Source organism: Ceratotherium simum, chromosome 40, assembly GCF_057802395.1.
Source record: "Ceratotherium simum simum isolate JZ-2026a chromosome 40, ASM5780239v1, whole genome shotgun sequence".
In the NCBI taxonomy this organism is placed as follows: domain Eukaryota; kingdom Metazoa; phylum Chordata; class Mammalia; order Perissodactyla; family Rhinocerotidae; genus Ceratotherium; species Ceratotherium simum.
In genome coordinates this window covers 16344064-16353933 of record NC_141939.1, presented here as the reverse complement: position 1 = coordinate 16353933, position 9870 = coordinate 16344064, and the positions used below count along the sequence as shown (strand labels likewise).

The 9870-nt window shown below is 38.6% G+C and overlaps 1 long non-coding RNA gene across 1 annotated transcript; it reads right to left on the bottom strand.

Moving 5' to 3' along the window:
- Nucleotides 1-2474: 2474 nt before the first annotated feature.
- On the bottom strand, nt 2475-9200 carry LOC147912081 (uncharacterized). Its single transcript, XR_015550296.1, has 3 exons — nt 9111-9200; nt 7767-7850; nt 2475-2618 (listed from the first exon to the last, which is right to left on the bottom strand). It is a non-coding gene; the product is annotated as an uncharacterized LOC147912081 (long non-coding RNA).
- Between the last annotated feature and the right edge of the window lie 670 nt (nt 9201-9870).

Below are 9870 nucleotides of genomic sequence, written 5' to 3'. Positions count from 1 at the left end.
AAAGCATCCTCTAAGTTCTTCTTCAGATGTGAGTTCAGGCACCTATCCTCTCACTTGAGCACACTGGAGATTATTGAATGTGTTCTGACTCTTACTTTCTCCCTGTAGTTAAAAAGTCTGGGACCTCCATACCCCTAGAAAAAACACACGACTTATAAAGACTTTTCTCAACTAAACGGAGTTGAGGGCTATGGTGTTGCCCGAGAGTCTGATGTTTAAAGCAAACGCAGCTGGTGCTCATGTGGAGGGAAAAAGCGTCAGCCACTCCTGGAGGGCTTTTATTGATGCTCCTATGGAATGAGCAAGTTTAAAATAAAACCACATTGCTTAAACCTCACTAACTGATTATTTTATTTTCAAGTAATATGCTGTGAAAATCTGCTATGTCTAAAAAACTATTTCATAAAACTGAAACAATTCTGTTTTTTATTCTCTGGTATTTGAAATACTATTAAAACTGTAAATAACATTCTACAATATACAAATAGGCAAATATCAATTATATTCTCTAAAAATGTTTGCTCCCATGTTAAAGATTAATATATGGTAGCAAAAGGGGTTACCACCCAGTTTTTAACTAAGTTTTTGCTTTTGAAATTACATATAAAATTTATGCTTTGAAGTATTTTCCTAAAACTCAGCATCTTTCTGATATAAATGGACTAGTTGACAGGTAACTAGAATGAAATTTGATCTTTAAAACTCTAGCTTTGTGTAAGAATTGATAATATCAGGCAGTTGAAAGTTGAGTCTCTCCACATTATGATATTTATTAATTGTGAATAGCCACATCTATTACAAAGTGCTGAATAATAAAAAGAAATTAAACACTCTCTTACCCCACATGTACAGTTTGTATGCAAATAAACTCTCAAAAGTCAGAAAAATGCTTATGATTTCAGATAGCTGGTAAAATACTATCTCATTCCAGTTTTAACCTCATTTGAAATTGACTTAAAACTCTTCTCTTAGGATCCTGCTCTGATCAGTGCCCCCTGGTCCCCTCAATGCCTCAAAACTTATCTGAGGAATTGAATATTCTTTTCCATTTGTTGTCTTTAAGGTATCTGTGATAGTGCTTTTTATACAGTTTATTATTAGTTTCAGAAACATCTTGGGCCGGCCTCGTGGCTTAGTGGTGAAGTGCGCATGCTCAGCTACTGGCAGCCCGGGTTCGGATCCTGGGCGCGCACTGACATACTGCTTCTCTGGCCATGCTGTATGAGGCCAAGTCCCACATACAGCACCTAGAAGGATGTGCAACTATGACATACAACTATCTACTGGGGCTTTGGGGAAAAAAAAAAGGAGGATTGGCCATAGATGTTAGCTCAGAGCCGGTCTTCCTCAGCAAAAGAAAAAGAGGAGGATTAGCATGGATGTTAGCTGAGTGCTGATCTTCCTCACACACACACAAAAAAGAAACATCTTTATTTAGGAACAAATCAAGGAAACAGATGTGACGAATGTGAGGTTACCTAGTTGATGGTGCTTGAGGGATTCCTCATGTGAGTCTCGGCATAGGTTTAAAGAGTAAAGCAGCATTGGTCAGATCAAAAGTGTGGGGTGAACATAATTCTGAAGGAATGATGATGGAGATGTAAAAACAAGATGCCACTTGAATTGCATTGGAAGATATTAGACACATCAAGCACTGGGAAAAAAACATTGTTTAATGTAAGTTCTTTCTAAACTATAAGGCAAAAAGTAATATGAATTTACATGGTAATTATAAACCACAAAACATCAATTCACAAGACAAGTAAACAACTAAAGTAGAAACCAGAATAAGAAAAATAGAGGTTAAAGGAGAGATGGAGAGAGATGGTTGGGGTCAGAAAACATGGCTTAGTCATCCTTGAAGTCTCCCTCAGACTCTGATCATTCTTAGTGCTCAGTAAACACTTTGAGCCCATGAGCCTGGGGAGGGGCAAAGTGAGAGGTGGTTGGGAGGGGAGACAATGCGAGGATACCCTTGTGGAGGCACTGACATTGAAAATCAGTGACATTTTGCCAAGGTGTTTACCATAATATATTAAGGATTATTCTGGAAAGTTAAGGATTTTTCTGGAATGTATATTTTCATTTTATGGAAACTCCAACTAGCCCAGAGAATGATTTAGACATTTCAGCTTTAGAAATAAAGAGATGGGCAAGCCCTGTGGCACAGCGGTTAAGTGCATGCGCTCTGCTGCGGCGGTCCCAGGTTCAGATGTTCAGATCCTGGCGCACACCGATGCACCGCTTGTCAAGCCATGCTGTGGTAACATCCAATATAAAGTAGAGGAAGATGGGCACAGATGTTAACCCAGAGCCAATTTTCCTCATCAAAAGAGGAAGATTGGCATCGAAAGTTAACTCAGGGCTGATCTTCCTCACAAAAAAAAAAGAAAAGGAAATAATGAGAAATGTTTCTGTCAGTTTTAAGAATGAAAAGCAGTTAGCATCTGGAAAACAGTTGCAATTTGAGATGAGAATGTGGAGAAAGAATTAGGTGTCACATGCTGTTTTTGCTTTTCTCTGGGGCAGTAAGGCTTGCAGGGGGAATGAAGTTCCATCTTTGCTCTATTGAGTTTGAGAAGGTGTAAAATTCATTTGTTCTGGGCAACACTGTTGACCTGCGGAGAAAGACAAATGGTTCAAGCAGCTGATCTAAAGGAATAACTGAGCTCATAAAAGTTTTTAGCTAATAAAGGGTGCTTCTTTTTTATTGAACTTTACTGGACATCTATTGACCTATATATGCAAGGTATTTGTGGTAAGTATTGAGGGAAATACAAAGAATTATAAGGTTCCAAGCTCCTCCACATACATGAAATTGTTTGCAAGATGTAATTAGATACTGCCAAGGTATTAGTGTATGTTGTATTATAGAACTTAAAAAAATGGGACTGTTATCCAGAAATTGTAATTGAGGATAGCTTCTTAGGAGAGATGAACTAGATCAAGTCCTCAAAGGGACCACTTTTCGGCAGGTGGAGGGAAGAAAGAGTGAGGATTTCAGATGGGGTAGAGGGGAAAGGTACAGAATTAGAAAGGAACATGACATTTGGGCATGGGGGTGTGGAGGCCATGACAGGCACAGTCTTCCCGTGACTGAGAGGCAGCTCAGTTTCCTCCTCCAGGAGCCCAGCACTGCTTCCCACCTCCTGGCCTCCTCCACCTACAGACCCCACGCCTGAGCCAAGGCCTATCTTATCTGGATCGCTGCCTAGTCTCCCAAAAGGTCCCTTTACTTCCAGTCCTAATTTCTTCCAATCTTTCCTCCACAATGCCTCCAGAGTTACCTTCTAGAATCCAAAGTTGCTTAAATCTGACATCTGCTTAGACTCCTTCAATGACTGCTCAGAGCATCTGAGAGATCATTCAGACTCCTGAGCTGGACACGCAGGCTTTGCCTTGCTGTCCTCATCTTTAGCCTCATCACCCACTGTCTCCTACATGTTCGCTTTGTTCCAGCCTTAAAAATACCCCCAGTTTCTGAAAGCTTTAGCATCCTTTATATCTGTCTTTTTATATGTGTTTCTTCTGTCTTCCTACCCCCTTTTTTGATCAACTTAATTCCTATTTCTTAATCTAAACTCATGTCAAACGTTCCTTCCTCTTGGACACTTTTCCTAAGAGGTCTCCATCCAGAGACCCCTTTTGATGTTCCCACTCTGGGACCCTGTACTTATCTACTTTTCCATAACTGTTGTTTTATTCATGTCTCATAGACAGTGAGCTCCTTAAAGCTGAGACTATCCTACTTCTTGATAAATAAATGGCGAGCAATAGGATATATTGGAGCATATGAGGAAGCCATTTAGTGTAAAACTAACTGGGCCTGGTCTTGTTTTTTTTTTCTTCCAAAAGGGGCCTGTAGCCTCTCTTCATCCATTATATATCCTCTTTAAGAAATTACCATGTCCCAAAGACAAAAGCAACGCCCTTAATAAGTAAATGCAACTTCCCCCACATTGGCATTTCCTTAAGGATAAGCATTTCTCCCTAGGCTAGGATTTGATTGCTGCGCTCATCCTGTGGTGACCCAACTCGAGACAACAGCCATGCCCATGGAGACAGCAGACCTGATACCCACTGTGTCTATCAATCGACGTGCTGAGAGGTCAACGGCATGACTACTGTAAAAGGGACATTGCAATCACATGTGATACATGCTCTTTGATGGTATATAACCACTCTGTACACCTCATTTCTTTGGAGTGCTCCATTTCTTCGTGAAAGGACTCTCCTGGGCTATATGACCCTCAAATGTTGGCTCATCATAAACTCACCCCAATTTTGATTTATAGATTGGTTATGGATTATATGCATTGACATTCTATTTGTCCCTCCAGTATCTAAACACAGTACCTGACACCTTTGGGGCACTCAGAAAATGTTTGATGAGTGAATAAGTATGTGGGAGACTACACTGACTGGAGCAGAAGGGGCTTTTCAGGGAGTGGTAGAAAATCCGCTCACATTCCTACCATAGTGGTTGAGGCTGTGGGCTTTGGACCAGTTTGTCTGGGTACCAATCCCAGTTATTCCACTTTTAACTGGGGAACCTGTGCAAAGTATTTACTCTCTGAGCCTTAGTTTCCTCATCTATAAAATGCGGCTAATGATTACTCCTGTCTCATAGGGTTTTAGTGAGATTTAAATGCATTAACTTATGTAAAGTACTTAGAAGAGCTCCTGGCACATAGTAGGCACTAAAATGTTAGCTGTTATGTTATCATTATTGCTCTTACTTCTGAGCAATACTCTGGTTTTGAAAAGATGCTTTCATAATATAGTTGATCCTCATTATTTGTGGATTCCCTGTTTGCACACTTGCACACTAGCTAAAATGTACTGGCAGCCTCCGAATAAACACTCACAGGGCTTTCATGTCCATTTGCAGATATGCACAAAGTGGTGAAAAACTTGAGTCACTCGACGCGCACGTTCCCAGTTGAGGGTGAACAAGGTGACGCTCTGCCCTCTTGTTTCAGCCCATACTGTAACAAGTGTCCTTCTTGCAGTCTATTTAGTGCCTCATTTCTCATCTTTTTGTGCCTTGTGTTGGTGACTTTGCTGTTTAATATGTCCCCCATGTGTAGTGCTGCAATGCTGCCTGGTGTTCCTCAGGGCAAGAGGTTGTGACATGCCTTTACAGAGAAAGTATGTGTGTTCGACAAGCTTCTTTCAGACATGAGGTACAGTGCTGTTGGTGTGAGTTCAATGTTAATATATCAACAATATATCTTAAATAAGGTGACTTTAAAGAGAAACACACAGAAAATAAGGTTATGTATTGATCAACTGAAGAAAATGTAACTAAGACTTTAGCAACCTAACCCTGCATTTCCTGTAGTAGCAGTGGGTCATATTCACCAATTCACTGTTCACAGTGACTTTATAGAATGTCACACTGTGCATAACGAGAACTGACTGTATCTCATGTAATCCTCACATACTCCTTTATAGTAGGCAGGGCAGGGAACAGGGTGTCCACATTCTACAGGCTATTACAGACCTTATGAGCTAAGTAGAGAATTTAAAATGTCTTGTGCTCAGCATAAGAGCCATGAGATTTTGAGCAAGGAAGATCTATGATGAACTGATGTTTAAGGAACAATTACCTGGCAAGAGATTGTAGTATTGAGAGGAAGAGGGAGAACTGAGCCGGAAAGGAGGACCAGCTGTTAAATTCTCCAAGTATTCCCATTGTTAGGTGAGGAGATTCGGAGCTAAGGTGCTGATGTGATAAAGGAAAAGTAGCAGCCAAAGGATGAAATAATGGATTTGGTAACCATATATAGGGTGTAAGTTAGGCTGTGGATCTCAAAGTGGGGTCCGTGGACCAGCAGCATCAGCATCACCTGGGAACTGGGTAGAGATGCAAATTCTCAGGTGCTGCTGCAGACCTGCAGAACTGGAAACTCTGGGGTGGGGCCTGGCAATCTGGGTTTCAACAAGGCCCCCAGGTGCTTCTGGTGCCCATCAAGTTTAAGGGCCAATGAATTAGAAAATGATTCAAACACGTCACCATGCCCAGGTAAGCTGCATGGCAGGGACGTGGTATTTGTTTAGAGGATAAGATGCATTTTAAATTTTAGGCAAAAGTAGTTCAGTGTCTGTTTCATCGTAAGGGTTCCAGAGATGCCATTTTAGCTCTCTGCGTTTAAGCTCTTTTTTCCACAATATGTTCTCTTTTAGGTACCCTTTGGTAACTTATTTACCACTTACCACATGTTCTGAGAGTCCCTTCTTCTTGAAATACCCTTTCAGACGTGAAAATATATTTTATTTTTGTGCACAATCTCCTTTATTTAAAATCTGGATGTCTCTTCCTATAGGATCGTGTATTGCACGTGCAGCCTTACTGTAAATTTGGAATGCCATTGGTTTGTTCTAAAACCTTAGAATGTTTTAGAATTTAGAACCTGATGAATAGAGAATTTATATGCTTCTGTGTAGGACTCATATTTTTCAGATGTCTAGAGGTATTTCAACTTGCCAGTAATGTGGCCTTAGATTTAGCAGAACTTGAAAATCTGAATATAGTAGAAAATGAATTACATCTCTCATATTAACATTTACAAAATAAATGATCACAATGTTAACTTACCAATAAGCACTTTCTATATTCTAGGCTCTGAAAGTAACTTGCTTACATAATAAACATGACAAAGTTTCAAAGATGAGCCAATTAACTTTTCAGCAAAAGCTTTACGTGAGTTTATCTTGGCTTCCTTTTTGATAGTTTTAGCCTTAATGTTACAGTAATGTTTTCTTTTTCTGGGAATCAGATAATCTTATATTTGGTGAACATTTTAATTTTTAATGGCCACTTGTATTTTGTGATATGCACGTGTTCAAACAATCTATAAGAACTAACAATTACCACCCACATATAGGATTATACAGGAATGGAGGAATTTTGGCTGACTTGTTGTATATAATTGTTCAGCCAAAGCAGATGGCAGACTCTACCACTTACAATGATTTAGGGGTTTGAAGCAGTATTTTTAAATACATATAATCTCAAAATTAGTAATATATAAAGTATATTACTTACAGTGTTAACTAATCAAAATAGTTACATTTGTTATTTTTCCTCCATTTATAAGGATGCACCCATTATATAGATTCTGTACAAAATTGCAAAGATCACATTTTTCCTTTTCAAAATTTATTTATTTTAGTTTTTATAGTGAGAATCTTAGTGTTGGGTAAAGTGCTGCACAATTACTGGAAATGCTGAGATTCTTTTGGAAAAGTGTAGAAGTCGAAAGAGAATGTAAAGTACATTTCTCCAATGTCAAGTCCTTTGAGCCTCTGTCTAGTTGTACCTTGAAGAGATGGAAGATTAAGTACCAGCAAAGGACACAAGAGAACAGGCTGCCAACTTGACAGCTTCCCACTGACCACAGAATGCCTGGCAGACGCTTGGAGATTAAATCTGGGCTTTGTCTATGGGTGGACCCTGAGAGGAGGATTTTGTTTAAATGACCAGAGAATAGACAACCATTTTTCTTGATAATAAGTAATACTTACCATGTAAATTTCTTCATAAATCTCTGAATAAAATAAAAATATATAACCCATATAGATATAAACTCTTACTGACAAGCCCCACAGTCTTCTCTAGAGAGCCCAACAGAAAATGTCTCAGCTGACTGTGAATTGGTCTTCTCTGAAAGCCAGCCAGCACTTCACTGATAGCCCTGGATAAGGAAGGCCAGACACAATTCTTTGAAGATGTTTAGCTGAATTCAGAACCAAAACCCTACCTCCAGTTGGCTCCTCTGTGAGAATGGATGGCCAGCCTTATTTCACAGGCTGGGCAGTTTAGGTTTCAGATGAGCTTATTTGCCCTGTTCCCCGGGGATGGAAAAGGAGGAATGTGACATTCATTCAGGGCTGAGATTTTGCAGGTAAAGACAGGGTTGTCGGGAGAGAGGGAGAATCTCCCTCTGCCCTTTTCCTTAAGGTTCTTATGGCTGGCCAAATAATTAACAAGACAGGTTAGCAGGAGAAAATAATACCAAGTTTAATAACATGTATACATGGGAGAAAGCAGGCACACTGCGTTTCTCAACACAATAGCAGAATTCTCGTCTTAAATATCATGTTCATGCAATGACAAAGGAGGATGTTGGGGGTGGGTGGAGTCAGTTACAGGAGATTACCACTAAAGCACAGTAAACAAGAGTGAAGTTATTATGCAGATTTAAGGCCTCACCTTTTACACTGATAAGTTTCTAGAAATGAGGTCATCCCCCCTCTTCCCAATACAGAGAGGCAGATACCTTTACAAATGGAGATTTCCCTTATAAATGTAAATGTCTGTCTGGCAACTCCTTGCAGGACCATCCAAAGAATATGGCCAGAGACAGAACTTCTGATAAGATGGGCTTGTTGGTGCCTTTTCTATTGTAACATCTATTTTACATTATATTTACAGCCATCATAATAATAACTCCTTCCTGAAACAGACGTTTTGTTTTAAATTCTTTAGGCAGTTAGTGGGGGAGGTCAAATGCCCTCAGAGAAAACAACCAAGGTAAAGAGATATATTTCAGGGTGGCCAAATCTTGATTTCCCACAGGGTCATAGAGGGGAATAAAGATTTCAGCAAATTGGTTTTTTGTTCTCTACAGTGGAAGTAATTTAAGAAGCAGATAGTCTCTCACTCCAACTTCTCTTCCCTGTTCTCTATCTGTAATATGTCTGTAAAAATTCTCTCTACAAAAATTTCAGTCTTTTTTCTTTGCAGTCTATTATTATCTTTACGAATCCTTTGACTTCACCACTTTCTTGGCAGCACAGCGCTAGCCATTGAGATATTATTATAGATTCAGTTTTGCAATTTCATCCTCTTATCTCTATTTCCTCTGCCATTTCTTAGTTTTAGTTCTTATTGTATCTTGTGCTTGTAAGCATTTCAAGCTTACAGAGTATATCCGTTCCTTATCTTCTCAACTTTTTATTATCTAAGTGCCCTCAAATATCACTTTTTTAAAAAAAGTGAAATAGATAATAGAACAATATACTGTAATAAATTGACCACTTATAAAATTAAGTTCAACCTGCAATCCCTCCGCACTTAACAGCGACCATATTTTATAACTCACCATGCTTTAGTTTGGGCAGGGTCAGTTTATCAATGATTTCTGGATGTTTTAAACCACATGAGATAAATACAGTGTAAAGTAAAATTGTTAATCTTGCCGAAGTTGTAGAATATCCTGATGGTTATGGAAGTTGGTGGCGGAGAACCTGAATCATATGAAAAGTAGTTGATTAATTAGCACCTGAGAGAGTCTGTTAATTTGGTAAGGACAATAATAAGACACAAATGTTGAAAAGATAACTTTGCATATCAGAGTATTGTCAGAGGCCACTGGGGAAATTCATAATATTCTCAAATACTACAAAAAATGACCATTTTTTCATAAAAGATGTCATACATGATGGCACCATATACTTCTGTCAGAAAATTTGCAATGAAGAAAATTAAGACTTGAGTCATTTTAATTTTAACGATTTGTCCTGCTTACTATTAGGCTAAAAAACCTTTTAGAAATAAAGTGATAAGGGATGTACTTGCTTAATTTTTAATTTTTTTAAAGAAAAAGTCTTTTTCACATTTTAAAAAAATATTTATTTTTATTTATTTTATGCTGAATTTATTTGTGGGCCCAAAACCTTTTTTTAATTAACTACCACCAATTCTTTTCAAACTCTTTCAAAAAGATGAAGAGGAGAGAATACTTCTAAAGTCATCCTATGGGGTTAGCACTACCCTGATATGAAAGCCAAAGACACTAAGAGAAAAGAAAACCACAAGTCAGTATCTTTGATGAATATTGATACAAAAATCCTCAATAAAAT